Source organism: Panthera onca, chromosome D2, assembly GCF_046562875.1.
Source record: "Panthera onca isolate mPanOnc1 chromosome D2, mPanOnc1 haplotype 2, whole genome shotgun sequence".
In the NCBI taxonomy this organism is placed as follows: domain Eukaryota; kingdom Metazoa; phylum Chordata; class Mammalia; order Carnivora; family Felidae; genus Panthera; species Panthera onca.
The window spans coordinates 7,436,040-7,453,329 of record NC_138349.1 but is presented as its reverse complement, the minus strand read 5'-3'; the positions used below and the strand labels follow the sequence as shown (position 1 = coordinate 7,453,329).

At 42.8% G+C, this 17,290-nt stretch overlaps 1 protein-coding gene across 2 annotated transcripts in view; it reads left to right on the top strand.

Moving 5' to 3' along the window:
• Positions 1 to 243: 243 nt before the first annotated feature.
• ZRANB1 (zinc finger RANBP2-type containing 1) overlaps positions 244 to 17,290 on the top strand; it is a 63,948-nt gene continuing 46,901 nt past the window's right edge. Inside the window, exon 1 of one of the 2 annotated variants that reach the window (XM_081790443.1) lies at positions 244 to 665. The gene's annotated coding sequence lies outside the window, so the exon portion shown is untranslated. The remainder of the gene's footprint in view (positions 666 to 17,290) is intronic. The other variant, XM_060641240.3, reaches the window with a different exon arrangement.

Sequence of the window (17,290 nt, the reverse complement as noted above, 5' to 3'; positions counted from 1 at the left end):
AGCCCCGCGCACGCCGCGCCGCCCCGCCCCGCCGCCGCCGCCGCCGCCGCCGCCGCCGCCCGGAGTGCCACGCACCTCGCCGCCCGCCCGCAGCCCCGCCGGCGGAGCTTCACAATCGGGGCCGGACGCCGGCATGACGTCACCTCTCCGCGGCCCGCCCCCTGCGTCCGGAAAGAGGCGGTCTCCCATTGGCTGCGCCGCTGGCGGCCTCCGGGCCAATGACAGGGCCGCGAGCGGCGGGGTCGGGCCTTGACGTTGTGCTGCTCGCCGTGGGGTTTATTTGGCTCCGGGGCCCCTCGCCGACGCCATTAGGAGCTGCAGCGCCTGAGGCCGACTCCCCCCGTCGCTCTGCCCCCTCCCCCTTGGCCCCTGGAGTGCCCCCCGCCTCCGCGCCTGCTCTCCGCCCCTCTGTCCCCCGCCCCCGGTAGCCGGGAGCCGCGCGCGGGCCCGCGGAGACCATGTCCTGACTGAGGGGAGAGGGCGGAGGCGGCAGCAGCGGGACGGGCGGCGGCACGGAGGGAGGCGGAGAGGGGCCGGGCTCGGCTCGTCGCCTCGGGCTGCTCGGGGAGTCGCCGCCGCCGCCGCCGCCGCCGCCGGGCGCCGAGCATCGGACGGGGAGGAGGAGCAGGAGCTGGAGGAGCCGCCGCCGCCGCCGCCGCCGCCAGGTAACCGGGCCCCGGGAGGGCGCCCCACTGCATGCAGGCCCCTCGCGGCCCCCTCTGCGGCCTGCCCGGCCCCTCGCTCCCTGCAGGCCGCCGGGTGTCCGGGGCGGCCCGCCCGCGCCCCCTGGGGCCGCGTTGCGGGCGAGGGGAGGCGAGGCGAGGGGAGGGGGCCCGGGCGGCCGCCGCCGCCGCCGCCGCGCTCCCATCTTGGGCTTTCTCGGAGCGGGGACAGGCCCCGGGGCCGTGGGAGGGTGGGTCCGCCGCGCTTGTTTACCCACCATCGATCAGCCGCGGCTGGCCGCGCCGCCTGCCCCGCCACCTCTCTTCCGCCAGAGCCCCCCCCCCCCCCTCGCCCCCCAACTTCTTTTTCTGCCACATACGGGCGGGCGAGGGGGGCTTCGCTCCTGCTGTGCAATAGGCCGTGATACTTGGTTCCATCTTTCCAAGTTAGCGCTGGCCTCCAAACTTGCATTTTGGCCCCCTGGCCGCTCCCTCTCCGCCTCCTGAGGTGGCCTCCCGCCGGTGCCGCGTCTAAGAAAATGAGGGTGGAGGGCGACGGGGCGGGGGGGGGGGGTGGGTTGGGGAGGAGGAGCTGGAACCGGGGGAAAGATTGTTTACCCTGCTCGCTCGCGACCACGACGGTGCGGTGCAAGTATCTGGTTGTTTTCTCCGCGGTGGTTTGCTGCGGGTTATTTCGCAGACAAAAGGACTGTAATGAATACTTGCGTTGAGCACCAGGGACGGGCAGTTTAGGTCCGGCCTGGAAGTTTGAGCCGGCCCCTTATCTTTGAGATACACTGCTGTTTTGAAACCCTTCTGGCTGAGAATTTTGAGTTTCTGTGGCCTGAGCCTCCTTTCCCGTGACTCCATAGACTATTACCAGGTTCAGCGCCGTCCTCTTCACCCAGGGTTTTGGTCTGTTTGCTCACCGCATGACCTATGGTGTTGTCAAAAAATTTAGTGTACGGAAATATTGTTTGAGAGTACAGTTGAGAGATCCTTCGCCCTCGGAAACCTCCTACAACGAGCGGTTCTTGTATCTGTGGCCTTTTTTTTTTTTTTTTTTTTTTTTTAAGTTGACTTTATCACTCGCGCGACCTCAAGGGTCCCCCTGTTTTGAGCAAACGTGGATGACTCAGTGTACAACTCATACGCCAGGGGAAACCATAAAGATTTTTGATCTTGGTTTATGCCAAGGGGCTTGGAAAAGTCACCTAAACTGTGTTTGTGGCAAACAAAGCTGAGTCTCTTCTCCTAGTTCTTATCATTAATTAAATGAGGTAATTCTGAAGAAACTTAGAATCTTGCTCCCTCTTGCTTTTTGGATCCTAAGATACGCGGTCACTTCCTTATACTGAAATTTCATAACATTGTTTTTCTTGGGCCGTGAGGGAAACTTAAGAGGCCAGGAGTGACACCTTTTAAGCTTTGGGGAGGGTATTTGAATGTCAGGAGGGGTTTTTATTTCTGTGGATGTCTCATCACTTTTATTAATGCGTTAGAGCGTTGAGACTCCCGTGTATTTACTCTCGAAGTGCGCCTGGGTCAGCATGGGGAGCTCATTCATGGTGCTGTACTTTCTGCTTCGGGCCTCAGCCCGGCTCTGTACCCTGGGAAGGGTCAAGGCATGCCACGTTTAGGTCTGAGGGTCTGAGGGCTGGCACAGTTCTGGAACTCACAGTCCAGTTCTACAGTATCCCAGGTGAATTGCCTCCTCTGTGTAACTGACATAGCGAGTAACTGACATACCCATAGGCTGTTCCCTGTGCTCTACACTTACGTTGCTTTTATAGTAAGTGGAAACTTTAGATAAATGGGAGTTGGAAAAAGCAGAGCACTGTAACTTTTTATTTAACTTGGTCCAGTTTTATTATCTGAGCCCTGCTGTTGCCTCCTTTCTGCTCCAGTAAGCTCTTATACCTGGGCTTTGAACACGTTTTCTCCCAGTGATGTGCTGTTTTACTTGGAATATTTGTGCTTGCTTATGCTTTGGGTAAATAACATCTTGAACGTTTTAACACTCTCGTCTCCTCACATCACAACATAAAAACTTCCAGAACTCTCCTTATCACATGTGAAGTAAGGCTTAAGCTTCTTGGTGTGGTGTTCAGGTTTCTCTGTAATCTGGCCCTGATTCTCTTCAGTCTTAACTCATTTATTCCCTTTGTGCCTTCTTAGTTCCAGCCAAACTAACTCGTTTGTTGTTCTCGTGAAGTCCCTCCTCTTGGCCTTTCTTTGTGCCTTTCTTTCTGTTTGAAACCCTCTTCCGCCATTTATTCATGGATCCTCTCTTTACTTTGGGCCCAGTTGAGTCCTGTCTCTTGACAAGTCTTCTTCTCAAGTTCAACCTCAAGGGATCTGTTCACTCCCTTTTTTGTGTGGGACTCTTACACCAGCGTATGCTAGCCTGGATTTCAGTTTATCTTTTTAAGCTTTTATTCTGCTTCCCAATTAGATTTCAAGGCCTCTGAGAAATGGGTATGAATTCTTTTTCTGTGGTTACCATATATTCGGCATTGAAAGATGGATACATGGTTTTACCAAGTATTTTTGGTTATGGAAGTATTCTAGGACATGCTGTTTGTAGCCTTTTTTTTTCCCCCTTTTTCTTTTAAATTTATTTATGTATTTATTTTGAGAGAGAGAGATTCTGAATCAGAGCGTGAGCCGGGGAGGGGCAGAGAGAGAGGGAGGCTGACAGCGAAGAGCCCGATGCAGGGCTGGAACTCACAAACGGTGAGGTCATGATTGGAGTTGAAATCAAGAGCCAGATGCTCAACTGACTGAGCCACCCAGGCACCCCTGTTTGTAGTCTTCTAAGTAGTGGGGTTTCTAGGATTTTGATGATTTAGGAGATAACATACTTGAAATTGTGTCTCTTTTTTAAATTTTGTTTCCTTAATGTCTATTCTAAGAGAGAGAGAGAGAGCACGTGCCCGCTCGAGCATGAGTGGGGGAGGGGCAGACAGAGAAGGAGACAGAATCCGAAGCCGGACACTCAAACCCACCCACCATGAGATCATGACTTGAGTCAAAGTTGGACAGTTAACTGACTGAGCCACCCAGGTGCCCCGAAATTACGTCTGACTTAAAAATATTTTGGGGGGGGGGTTAGTATGTTTTTTTCTATTTTTAGCGTGGTTCTTTCCTTGTAGAGGATGCTCAACGATATGATAACAGTCATGTCTTTTTCAAATAGAAATGTAGCTACTGCAGTTCTGTAGTTCAGATCTGAGTCTGCTGCAGTTATCGCGGTTTGAGTTTGGAACCAGTGACGCTAAGGGAGGTCATTCCATGTTTGTATATAGGTAACATTTAGCATCGCGAGAAGGAGAAAATAACCTGTAGTCTCAGTTTGCATCCTTAACCTCAGATGTTGGCAGCATGTGTCATTGATCATGAGGCAGATGAGACACAGGAGAATGTGTGATTCACTGCTCCCTGTCAACACTGTTGGAAGAAAACATAAACAAGCTGGTCCATAGTATTTTTGTATACCAAGGATAATATGTGTAATTATTTAGTACATGGGTGGATGCTGATGTAGTTGGAAAACAGGTGTATGTGTTTCTGTTGTGTGTGTCTGAGTAGGAGGCTTGGTAGGCTTGGTATTTTATGGATACATACATAGTCTCTTAGCAGTAAACAGTCTTGATTATCCACTGCGTGTATGTGGAAACTTGTCCACAAACTTGTGGAAACGTCTTCCGGTTCATCAGAGTATTTTTTCCTTGTAATTGATTGATTTTGTTAGAAAGTAGTTCACATCAAACCTTATTTTAGGCTTCAGAAACCTTTTTAGAATAATCAAAGCTGAAATTAGTCCATTAATGAACTTCCCAAACATGTCGGGCAGGCTTTTTGCGTTTGTAAAAGACACTTCCGTGGAGTTTATACCACTTGAGAAATCCAGATCAGTAAGCATTGTTGGCTTTGTGGGAAGCGGTATTTTGGTTAAGATGAAATTTTTGACAAGAGCCGTCAGTTTGAGGGTTTTTTTTTTTTCCTCCAAGTTTATTTATTTATTTTGAGGGGCACCTGGGTGGCTCAGTCTGTTGAGTGTCTGACTTCACCTCAGGTCATGATCTCATGGTCCGTGAGTCTGAGCCCCGCGTCCGGCTCTGTGCTGACAACTCAGAGCCTGGAGCCCACTTCAGAGTGTGTGTCTGTCTCTCTCTCTCTCTGCCCCTCCCCAGCTTGTGTTCTGTCTCTCTCTCAAAAATAAACATTAAAAAAATAAAGTTTATTTATTTTGAGAGACAGCGCGTGTGGGAGGGGCAGAGAGAGGGAGAGAGAATCCCCAGTAGGCTCTGCACTGTCAGCACAGAGCCCAAGGTGGGGCTTGAACTCAAGAACCATGAGATCACGACCAGAGCTGAAACCAAGAGTCTGACGCTTAACTGACTGGGAGCAACCCAGGGGCTCCCCAGTTTGCGTTTTAAAATGGATGTTGGTCAGATAACTTGAATGTAAAGTCGATAACTTTTCAGCTGCCTAGTGAATTGAACTTTTTAGTAATGAAGAAACTAATTTTTTATTTTTAGAGTTCATATATTGAGGGCAGACTGTCCCAATCTCTCCTAACCAACAAAACATAATTTGGGTTTTTTACCATTTGGTAAGTCAGAATTTTATGTGGCTTGAATTCACATAAATAAAAAATATTTGAATGTATAAAGCATTGTTGGAAATCAGTTGCATAGCTTTCCTTTTTTTTTCTTTTTAAAAAATTTTTAATGTTTGTTTATTTTTGAGAGAGAGAGCGACAGCACGAGCAGGGGAGGGGCAGAGGGAGAGGGAGACACAGAATCTGAAGCAGGCTCCAGGCTCTGAGTTGTCAGCACAGAGCCCGACCGACATGGGCTCGAACCCGCGAATGGTGAGATGATGACCTGAGCCGAAGTCAGACGCTTAACCGACTTTTTCTTAATTTTAAAGTAACCATTTCGTTGAAATTTATTTCATATACTATAAAATTTACCCTTGTAAAGTATGTAATTCATTGGTTTTTAGTGTATTGTAAAAGTTGTGTAGCCATCACCATTATCCAGAACATTTCATCACCCCCCCAGAAAGACTGTACCCATTAACCAGTCCCTCCCTCTTTTGCCTCAGTTCCTGGGAACCACTAATCTTTCTTTCTCTGTGGATTTGCCTATTCTGTACATTTCATGTAAGTGGAATCATACGCTATGTCACCTTTTGTGTCTGCCTTCGTTCACTTAGCATAATATTTTCAAGGTTTATCCCTGTTGTAACATGTATCAGTACCCCTTTTTTATGGCTGAATTATTTAATTGTTGTATGGATGTAGCACATTTTGCTTATGTTTATGCATTCGTTGATCGATGGACATTTAGGTGGTTTCTACTTTTTGGCTGTTATGAAGTATGCTGCCATGAATATCTGTGTGCAAGTTTTTGTGTGGGCTTAAGTTTTCATTTCTTTTGGGTATGTACCTGGAGGTGGAATTGCTGGAACGTATGGTAACTCTGTGTTTAATCTTTGAGGAACTTCTAGATTGTTTTCCAAAGTGGTTGCACCGTTTTACATTTCCCAGCACCAAATGAGGGTTCTGTTTCTCTACATCCTGAATACTTATTACCGTTTTTTTAATTATTACCTTCCTAGTGAAGTGATATCCCTTCGTTTTTATTTGCATTTCCCTAATGACTAATAGTATTGAGCATTTTTTCATGTGCATATTGGCCATTTGTAAATTTTCTTTGGAGAAATGTTACTCCAGTCCTTTTTCAGTTGGGTTATTTGTCTTTTCATTCTTGAGTTGTGAGAGCTCTTTATGTAATCTGGCTACAAGTCAGATACAGGATTTGCATGCATTTTCTCCTTTTCTGTGGGCTGTCTTTTCACTTTCTTATTGGTATGCTTTGAAGCACCAAAGATTAAAAAAATTTTTTTTTTTTTAACGTTTATTTATTTTTGAGACAGGGAGAGAGAGAGCATGAACGGGGGAGGGTCAGAGAGAGGGAGACACAGAATCTGAAACAGGCTCCAGGCTCTGAGCTGTCAGCACAGAGCCTGACGCGGGGCTCGAACTCACGAACCGTGAGATCATGACCTGAGCCGAAGTCGGCCGCTCAACCGACTGAGCCACCCAGGCGCCCCTACACCAAAGATTTTAATTTTGATGTAGTCCAGCTTATCTATGGTTTCTTTTACTTGTGTTTTCAGTGTTGTCTCTAAGAAGCCATTGGCCAATTCAAGGTGCAGAAGATTTGCATCTTTGTTTTCTTCTAAGAATTTTATAGTTGTAGTTTTTTTCATTTAGATCCATGATAGTTTTAAGTTTTGTACATAGTATGAGGTGGGGGTCCAACAGTGCTTTTGGAGGTGGCTATCTGGTCGTCCCAGCACCATTTTCTGAAACTTCCTTAGCTTTAATAATGCAATTATTCTCAACTATAAATTGATTATTGCAGGACAGTATTCCCTGGATAGATGAAGAAGTTGTCCATATTTTGCAGATGGAGAAAGGGATCTCTACTTAGTGTTGCACGTTAAGTTGCAGCAGTACACTTGTGATTGAAATCCTGAAGGGAAGACATCATATAACACCACTTGTATATCCTTTGCTTTTTTTGGTTCGGGTGGGTAATTTGTTACTATAAATTTTTATTATAAAAAATTCATTTCTCGGTGTTTAATGAAGCTAAAGTTTGTTTTCAAAAGGGAAGCTATAGCAATTTGCAGAACTGGTTTTGACTGATGTTGTTTTGGACTGCCATCCTTTGATACGAGTAGAATATTTAGTACTTGCTTTTATTGCCTAAATGGTAAGTGGCTGTCGCATAGCAGACACTGCTTACAGAGACATAAAGGTGAATGTTTCACAGGCAGCCATTGGAAAAAAATCATAATTCACACAAGTAAGTGCTATGAAGTGGTGAAGAAGTGACTGAGTTAGCACAAGGTTAGGTTTGGGTCAGGAAGAGCTTTACAGAGATGGGAACATTTAAGCTGGTCTTCAAAGAAGTAATAGGTTTCTAAAACCAGATAAGAATGGGGGGCGGGAGTGGGCAAACATCCTATGCAGAAGCAAGCCTGTGAGTGAAGGAGACATGAGAATTATGTCATGATTAAGGACCAGCCAGAGGGTTCAGTATAGCTACAGCATGTGGATGAGGCTGGAAAGGCATGCCTTTCCAGTCCCTGCCTCACTTTCCCCAGAGCTAGTATTGTCAAGGGGCTGGCGATTACAAGGGTGGAGTGATCTGTTTGGAATGGATCATCTTCACATGTGGGAAGAGAGAAGCAGTCTGTCTCCTGTTGCTGTGTCTCTGTGTATGTGGAGGAATATGTGGGAGATGTTACTAAGTTGAAAATCTGAAGGCATTTGATTTTGTAGAAGTTCTTTGAGCAGATTAATTATTGGGCACCTATTGTGTGCTCTGAAGTTGTTTAGGATTTTCAGAAAGTAGATTACATAAAACACTTTACAAAGGCTACTGAAATGGCAACATTTAGTAATGGCCCATTCACTGTTCAGAAAGCAACTATACTGGGTGTTGAGATAGTCATGGGAACAAGACAGGCACTGTTGCGTGTATTTACGTTCTAGTATGAAGAGCAGTCAAGGAGCAAACAAGGGAAAAAACCCCTGATATTGGTAAGTGCTGTGCAGATATGCAAGCAGGGTGATGTGGATGTGACTGAGCGGCCAGGGAAAATCTTCCTGCGGAGGTGGTATTTAAACCAAAACCTCAGTGACAAGAGCTGGCCATATGAAATCTGGGGAAAGCGCATTCTAGGCAGAGGAGATTTCGAATACAAACTCTTAATGTGAGAATGAGCACGCTGGTGAAAGGGACGGAAGGAAGTCTACTTTTATGTAAAGATTTTCGAGAAAGGCTGGTGAATTTTAATTCACTTGTGAGTGGATTGGGAAACCATCAGGATTTTAAGTCCTTGTGTTGTGATCTGGTTTACACTCCTAAAGGATCCATCTGGCTTCCATGTGAAGACGGTGGGTAGAGTAGAAAACAGTAAGACTGGTGGGAGGCTTTGAGGTAGTCTGCGGGAGAGGTGATGGTGGCTGGGGCTAGGGGCATGGTAGGGCGTCCTGGAGGAAAGCGAAGATTCTGGGTTTGTTTTGGAGGTAGTGTCGGTACTGTGTGGGGGCTAGAGACAGTGACTGTGAAGTCAGCCTGTCTTGCTATCTAATATTCATGTTTCGTTCTAGGGAAATGTTTCCATAATTGTGGAAGGCTGTGGTGCACTATTGAGGGAAAAAAAATGAGAGTCAGAATCTGGGGTTTACTTGCTAAAGCTTTGTGACCCTGGGCAAGTCATTTTGCCTTTCCTGGAGCCCCAGATCCCTTGTCATTAAAATGAATATACTTGTACCTCAGGGAGATTCTAGGGTACGTTAGGGGGAAGTACCTGAGGGTTCTTAGGACTCAGTGAAATAATGTAAGTGTTCTGTGACATAAAGCTCCATACAGAATTTAAAGTGGTATTATTTCAAGCTGGCAGTTGTTGGTGATATTAATTATGGGATAGGGATTTGAGGTTATTGGTTTTAGCCCCTACTTAAAGACAGGTGTGGCATTATTATCATAATTTTTTTTAATGAGATGCTTGGGTCTTAAGGTTTTGGCCAACATTCCAGATTCTGTAAGGGGTGGAGAGGGACTTGAACTTGGATCTAAGAAGTGCAGTGCATTTTCCTGTATATGAGAGAAATGAATATGAATATCAAGAGATGGAACTCTGGTCTTCCCATAGTAAATTAGATTTCACTCTTGCAACACTTCGGTGAAAGGCATTAGTGAATCACTAAAGGAAAATATTCTAGGGTATTCTCGAAGTGCTTATGTGTTTGTGTTTGGCAGAGTGACCTAGGAGATACTTGAAGACCGTCAGGAAGGACCTTTTATGCCCTGTTTAGGATTTTTAACTTCAGTAGGATATTGTTAAAAATTTCAGAGCTACAGAATAGCAACATCAGGTTTTTTTTTTTCCTTTTTCTTTCTTTTCTACCATTCTGGCAGAGATGTGGAGTACGAAGATAGGAAGACCAGTTAGGAAAACAGTTGAGGGAAGAAACGATGAACTGGGGCTTGGTGAGAGGTGTGGAAAGAAGGGCTAATTCTTGAGGAATGTTTAGGATATAGGAGGCAGATTTATTTTCTGCTGAAAGAGCTCTTCTGTACCTGTTACATGGTTTTTTGTCAGATTAAAAATGATGTATAAGTATTTTGTAAATTTATTTCCTCTAAATGTATGTTTATTTTTGAGAGAGAGAGAGTACGTGGGGAGGGGCAGAGAGAGAGGTAGACAGGATCTGAAGCAGGCTCTGCACTGACAGCAGAAAGCCCTACTTGGGCCTCAAACTCAAGAACCATGAGATCATGACCTGAACCGATGTTGAATGCTTAACCAGATGAGCCACCCGGTATTTTGTAAATTGTAAGATTTATTGTGTGATGTGGATATATAAAAATAACAAATACATAGTTTGCCCAGAACTGTTCGAAAATCATTTGCAGACTTGATCCCCCTTTACCCTTAAATATTACAGTGTATATTTCCTAAAAAATAAGCGCTTTCTGCTCCACAGCCACAATATACTGATCAAAATCAGGAAATTAACGTTGTTTGATATTATCATGTAATTCTTTTTCTCTTTTTTTTTTTAAAGAACAGTAATTTTTTTTAGAAAATTTTATTTTGAGAGAGGTGGAGCGCAGAGAGAGGAGAAAGAGAGAATCCCAAGCAAGCTCTGCGCGGTCAAGTGTGGAGCCTGATGGAGGGCTCAAACTCCTGAACCACGAGATCATGACCCGAGCTGAAGTCAAGAGTCACTCAACTGACTGAGCCATCCAGGCGCCCCTATGATTCCTTTTTGTTTTTGTTTTTGTTTTGTTTTAATGTTTATTTATTTAGAGAGAGAGTGTGCGTGCACACCAATGAGGTAGGGGTGGGAGAGAGAATCCCAAGCAGGCTCTGGGCTCTTGGTGTAGAGCCTGACTTGGGGCTTGATCTCACGAACTGTGAGCCAAAATCTAGAGTTGGGCACTTAACTCACTGAGCCACCCAGATGCCCCATTATGTAATTCTTAATAAGAAAAAGATTCTACAGATTTCTCTCATATTTTGTCGATTGTTCCATTAATGTTCTTTATAAAGGTAAAAGAAAATCTCAGATTATGTATTGCAGTCTGTTGCCATGTTTTTTATAAACTCCTTTAATTGGAACAGGAAAGTCTTTGTCTCTCATGATACTGATGTTTTTGAAGACTCTAGGACTACTTGTTTTGTAGAAAGTCTCTTAATATGGTGTGTCTGATATTTGGAGTCAGATTATGTACTTTTTGACAAGAATTCCGCAGAAGTGATGTTATGTTCTTCATATAGCATGGCAGGAGGCAAATGACGTCATTAATAGTGTGGTTAACTTTTGATTATTTGGTTATGGTGTTATCTATCAGATTTTGTAATATACTAGTTACTGTTGTGGAGAGATACTTGGAGACTGTTTAAATATCTGGTTAATCCTCAAATTTTCACTCTCTAGTTTTAACATCCATTGATGGTTGTTTTAATTGTCAACGTGGACTAGTTTAACATCTATTGAAGATTGCCAAAAGGTGATTTTCTAATCCAGTTACTCTTTTTGCATTTATTAGTTGGATTTTTATCGTAAGGAAGAGCTTTCGCTCATTTACTTATTTGCGTGTATCAGTGTCTGTGTAGATTACAGATTTTTATTTTAGTCAGTGTTTTAAAATCTTTATTGTCATTGTTTATGGTGATACTCCAGTTGATCCAGATTTGGCCAGTGGGAGCGCTTCATACTAATTTCTGTGTCCTTTTTTTTTTTTTTTTTTTTAATTTAAGATTTTTAGATGTGAATATATTCCAAATTTCGTTTTACTTTTTGGAGCAGCTTTAGGTTCAAACCAAAAGTTCCCGTGGCCTTTTAAAACTCCCGTCATTCTTTGAGAACTGATTTTTTTTTTTTTTTTTAAGGAAAGTGTTTCCTGTATGTCAGTGACTAAAAAACACTAAGAAACAGATTTTTAAAAATAGACTCTACTTTTCGAGTCGTTTAGGTTCATAGCAAAATTGAACAGCAAGTATAGAGAGTTCCCTTATATCCTCTGCCCCAGCATATGCATAGCCTCCCCCGATATCATCCACAACAGAGTGGTATGGTTTGTTAAAATTGTTGATATATCAACCAGATTCCATAGTTTACACTAAGGTTTACTCTCTATATGTGTTAAAACCCATAGAATGTACAAGTATCCACCGTTATAGTGTCATACAGCACATTTTCACGACCCTAAAAGTCGTCTGTGCTCTGCCTGTACATCCGTCCCTCCCAACTCTTGGCAACCTCTGTCTGATCTTTTTATTGTCTCCATAGTTTTGCTTTTCCAGAATGTCCTATAGTTGGAATCACACAGTATATAGTCATTTCATATTGGCTTCTTTTACTTAGTAATAGGTGTTTAAGGTTCCTTTCTGTCTTTTTTGTGGCTTGATCCCTCCCTTCTTTTTGGTGCTGAATAATATTTCATCGTACCACAGTTTATCTGTTCACTTCAGCTCATGTGTTGCACCTACTGAAGGACATCTTGGTTGCTTGCATGTTTTGGCAGTTATGAAAAAAGCCGCTGTAAACATCTGTATGCAGATGTGGACATGTTTTCAGCTCCTTTGGGTTAAATACCAAGGTGCACAATTGCTGGATTGTATGGTAAGAGCACGTATGGTTTTGTAAGAACCTGTCAAACGCTCTTCCTGGGTGGCTGTATCGTTTTGCATTCCTATCAGTAACGAATTGAGATTTTGACAGTATTGAGTCTGCCCGTCCATGAAGATGGAATGCTCCGTTTATTTAGTACCTCTTTGATTTCTTCTTTCATCAGTTTTTAGTTTTTCTCACATAGGTCTTGTATGTATTTTGTTAGATTTATGCCCGAGTGTCTCAGTTTTGGTGGGTGTTAACTGTAAATGGTGGTATGTTTTTAATTTCAAATTCCATTTGTTCGTTGCTGGTATTAGGAAAGCAGTTGACTTATATATGAACCTTGTGTCCTGCAGCCATGTTATGCCACTTAGTAGCTCTGAGTCGTTTTGTTGAGGGTTTGTGTATTTATTTTATTTTCTACATAGACAATCCTATCATCTGTGAATAAAGACAATTTTATTTCTTCTCAACTTGCGTACTTTTAAGTGTTCATTTGTCTCGAGGGAGAGAGAGGGAGCGCACATGCACGTGCGAGAGTGGGAGAGGGGCAAAGAGGGAGAATCCCAAGACGCCAGGCTCTAACCCACAAACTGTGAGATCATGACCTGAGCCAAAATTGTGTACTTTTAATTTTCTCTTATAACATTAGCTAGAATTTCCAATTCGGTGTTGAACAGAGTGATGAGGGGAACATCCTTGCCTTATTACTGATCTTAGTAGGAAAGTTTCTAGTTTTTCACTGTTAAATATGGTGTTACCTGTTGGTTTTTTGTACATGCCTTATCGTGTTGTGGAAGTCCCTCTGTATTTCTAGGTTGCCGAGCATTTCCCCCCCTTCATGAATGAGTGTTTATTTTGTCAGATGCTTTTTCTGCATGTATTCATGTGATCGTGGTTTTTTTTTTTTGGTTTTGGTTTTTTGGGTTTTTTTGGTCTGTTGATATGAAGGATTATGTTAATTGATTTTTTGAACATTGAACTAACTTTGCACATCTGGGATAAACAGTCTTGGTTGTGGTGTATGCTTTTTATACGTTGTTGGATTTGATTTGCTAATGTTGAGGATTTTTGCATCTATGTTCATGAGACATTGAAAAGACAAGTTTTTATCACTTTTTAACTTTTAGTTTTGTGAAGTGTGATATTCATCTGTTCAAGCTTAGGATGAAATAAACTCTGGTACATATTTTGATATATTTCCTCTATTTTGTGAACTGTACCTGCAAATTGTAGAAAGAAGCTATATTTGTAAGTTTTCCAGATGTTTTGACATTGCTTTTTCAAACACAAGCCCAGATATTTTATTATTAGATTCAGCAATCAAATATAATTGTTCTGTAAAATTGCTACAAAAGTTTGAAAATGCTTATTCTCAGTTTCTCTACAGACCAGTAAGCAGCGTGTAGACTATCACAGGCTCCTGGACCAAGTTTTGAGTAGCAGCAGTCTGAATACTATATACAGTGTATTGCTTCCTGCCCCTTGTCTAGTAGTCTGAGCCTTACTTCTCAGTCTTGAACAGCATTTGGTACTTTCCTTATAGATTTAAACATTTTTCATTATGAAAAACTTCAAACATACATACAGAGAGGCTAGGAGAATGAATTCTCATGTATCCATCACTGAGTTACTAATCCATAGCCGGTCTTATTTCATTTGTGTTCCTCTTACTTCCTCCTCATGGAATATTTTAAAGCAAATTCCAGACATTTTATGGCACTGTAAATATTTCAGTAGGAGAAGAGGACTGTTTGTTTGTTTGTTTGTTTATTCATTCATTCATTCATTCATTCATTCATTTATTTATAAGACCAAGCATGAGCAGGGGAGGGGCAGAGAGAGAGGGAGACACAGAATCCGAAGCAGGCTCCAGGCTCCGAGATGTCAGCACAGAGCCTGACGTGGAGCTCGAACTCATGAACTGTGAGATCATGACCTGAGCCAAAGTCGGACAGTTAACCATCTGAGCCACCCAAGTGCCCCGAGAAGAGGACTTTTTTAAGGGCATAGATACCACACTGTTAATCACATCTTAAAATTTTAATAATTTCTTAAAAAAAATTTTTTTTAATGTTTATTTTTGAGAGAGACAGAACATGAGCAAGGGAGGGGCAGAGAGAGAGGGAGACAAAGAATGTGAAGCAGGCTCCAGGCTCTGAGCTAGCAGCACAGAGCCTGACATGGGGCTCGAACCCACAGATCTGGAAATCATGACCTGGGCTGAAGTCGGATGCTTAACCAACTGAGCCACCCAGGCATCCCTTTTGTGATTATCTTAATTCATTTTTTTTAAACCGTTTATTTATTTTTGAGAACTAGAGGGGCACAGAGAGAGGGGGACAGAGGATCTGAAGTGGGCTCTGTGTTGACAGCAGCAAGCCTGATGCAGGGCTTGAACTCATGAACTGCAAGATCATGACCAGAGCTGAAGTCAGAGGCTCAACCTGCCGAGCCACCCAGATGCCTCTTAATTCTTTTTTTTTTTTTTTTTTTTACAGTTGAGAGAGTTGAGGCTCTGAGATAAAATTCATTTACTTACTATCTCACAGTCTGTGCTTTCCTTTAAAACAGGACCACATATGGGTGCTGCAATTCATACACTGTCATTTACGGAGACTTTTTCCAATTGTGTAAATGAGAATGGAAGCCTTTTCTGTATTTTTAATCGATATACTGTGGTTTCTTTTGGATTAGTGTATTAGTTTAAGAGAAGTCAAACTGGCTTTCATAATCTCTTCTTCAGGGATTGCCTCCAAAATTAAAAAATATACAAAACCCCAAAAACCCTTAAGGTATTTTATAGCCTAGAACCATGGTGAATATTCCCAAGTTGTCTTTTTTCACTCAGTTTTAGATGCTAAATTTAGTATATCTTGTTTTGTAAATGACTTTTTAACGTTCTGCTTATTGCTCAACTTTTCAGATGTTTTGTGGTAATTCAGTCTAGATACGCTGTGTGAATATTTTGTGTAGTTGTAAAACAAAAATTTGAGCAAAATGTGTGTTAAATAAGTTTTTCTAAGTTTGCTTGTTTAAATATTGTATGTCCTAGTCCTCTAGGAAGGGACTGCTTAGTTAGAAACTCATTGCAGTTTATTAATAGTCTAAATTCTAGGTAATGGGAACAAGTGACTATGGGCTGCAGTATAAATATATTATTTATCACATGGTGTGTGCAGTGTAGTGCTGACTTTGGAGCCAGAATGCCTGGGTTCAAACCCTGGCTCTGCCACTTAGTAGCTTTGTGATTTTGGGCAAGTTACTCAACTTCTCTGTTGTTTCCAATCTTAAAATTTGGTGATAATAATAGTACCTGTTTCATAGGGTTCTGTACAGTGCTTAGAACATGTCTGGCATGCAGTAAATGCCTAAATTTTAGCTATTTTCTTAGTTGGATAAAGCTGATCCTGGAAAAATTGTGAAATAGAGTTGTCCTAGAGGTTCATTCATTTCTAATGATTGGGTAAGCAGTGCGGTCAGCTTGCTGCTATCTTTGGCATTCCTTCCCAGGTTGCCCTTTGCTAATAAACCTTTGCCTACTTGTTCTCCTTGTCTCTGCGATGTAACCCCCAAATTATAAAATCTCCATCCTATTTTCCTGTTATTCATTACACTAGGAATCTTTTTTATTTTTTTTTTATTATTTTTTTTTATTTTTGAGACAGAGACAGGTCATGAACAGGGGAGGGTCAGAGAGAGGGAGACACAGAATCTGAAGCAGGCTCCAGGCTCAGAGCAGTCAGCACAGAGCCCGACGCAGGGCTTGAACTCACGAACCGTGAGATCATGACCTGAGCCGAAGCCTGACGCTCAACCGACTGAGCCACCCAGGCGCCCCAAGGAATCTTGAGATAAATGATCAGATTGAATGACTTTACGTTATTAGTAAATAACATTTGTAAATAACTTGGGCTTATACAATAAGTGTTTTTTTGGAAAGTGTTATTTTTAAGTAATCTCCACATCCACCGTGGGTCTTGAACTCACAACCCTGAGATCAAGAGTCATGTGCTCCACTGCCTGAGCCAGCCAGGCACCCCATATAAAATAAGGGTTTTAATTAAAATAAGTGGAATGGAAGTTAATCAAAACAACAAATTTGGGCAAAGTTAAAGTATTGGAAAAAAGATACTTTTGGATTAGATGGTGCCTCTGAGTTTGTTTTGCCTTGGAATATTTCATCCATTTGGTTCTCCCAGATTTTCACATCTTTTTCTTTCTTTTACATAGAACTCATTGATTGTCTAAAAGTTCCAAGTTTGTACCCCTCCTTCCTGTAGCCCACAAATAACAACATCCATGGTGTTTGGCAAAAGGATGGCCTTTTTGTTGGGCTAGGTATAGTAATGAAATCTTTGTTTCTATGGATACTTTGTTAATTGGGATTAATCTGTTTCGTATGAACAGAGAATAGGATAGTGAAAGAAATCAAATTCTTTTTTAAAAAGATGTTTATTTTGAAAGGGGGTAGAAAGAGAGCGCATGCATGAGGCTGTGTGTTGAGCGGGGGAGGGGCAGAGAGAGGGGGAGAGAGAGAATCCCAAGCAGGCTCCGTGCTGTCATTGCAGAGCCTGACTTGGGGCTCAATCCCATGAACTGTGAGATCATGACCTGAGCCGAAATCAAGAGTTGGATGCTTAATTGACTGAGCCACCCAGGTGCCCGGAAAGAAGTCAAATTCTAAATGAGGTAGCATCTTTGTAGTTCTTGCAAAAGGTGTTATTTTTTATTATTTATTTATTAAAAAAATTTTTTTAACGTTTATTTATTTTTGAGACAGAGAGAGACAGAGCATGAACGGGGGAGGGTCAGAGAGAGAGGGAGACACAGAATCCGAAACAGGCTCCAGGCTCTGAGCTGTCAGCACAGAGCCTGATGCGGGGCTCGAACCCACGGACTGCGAGATCAT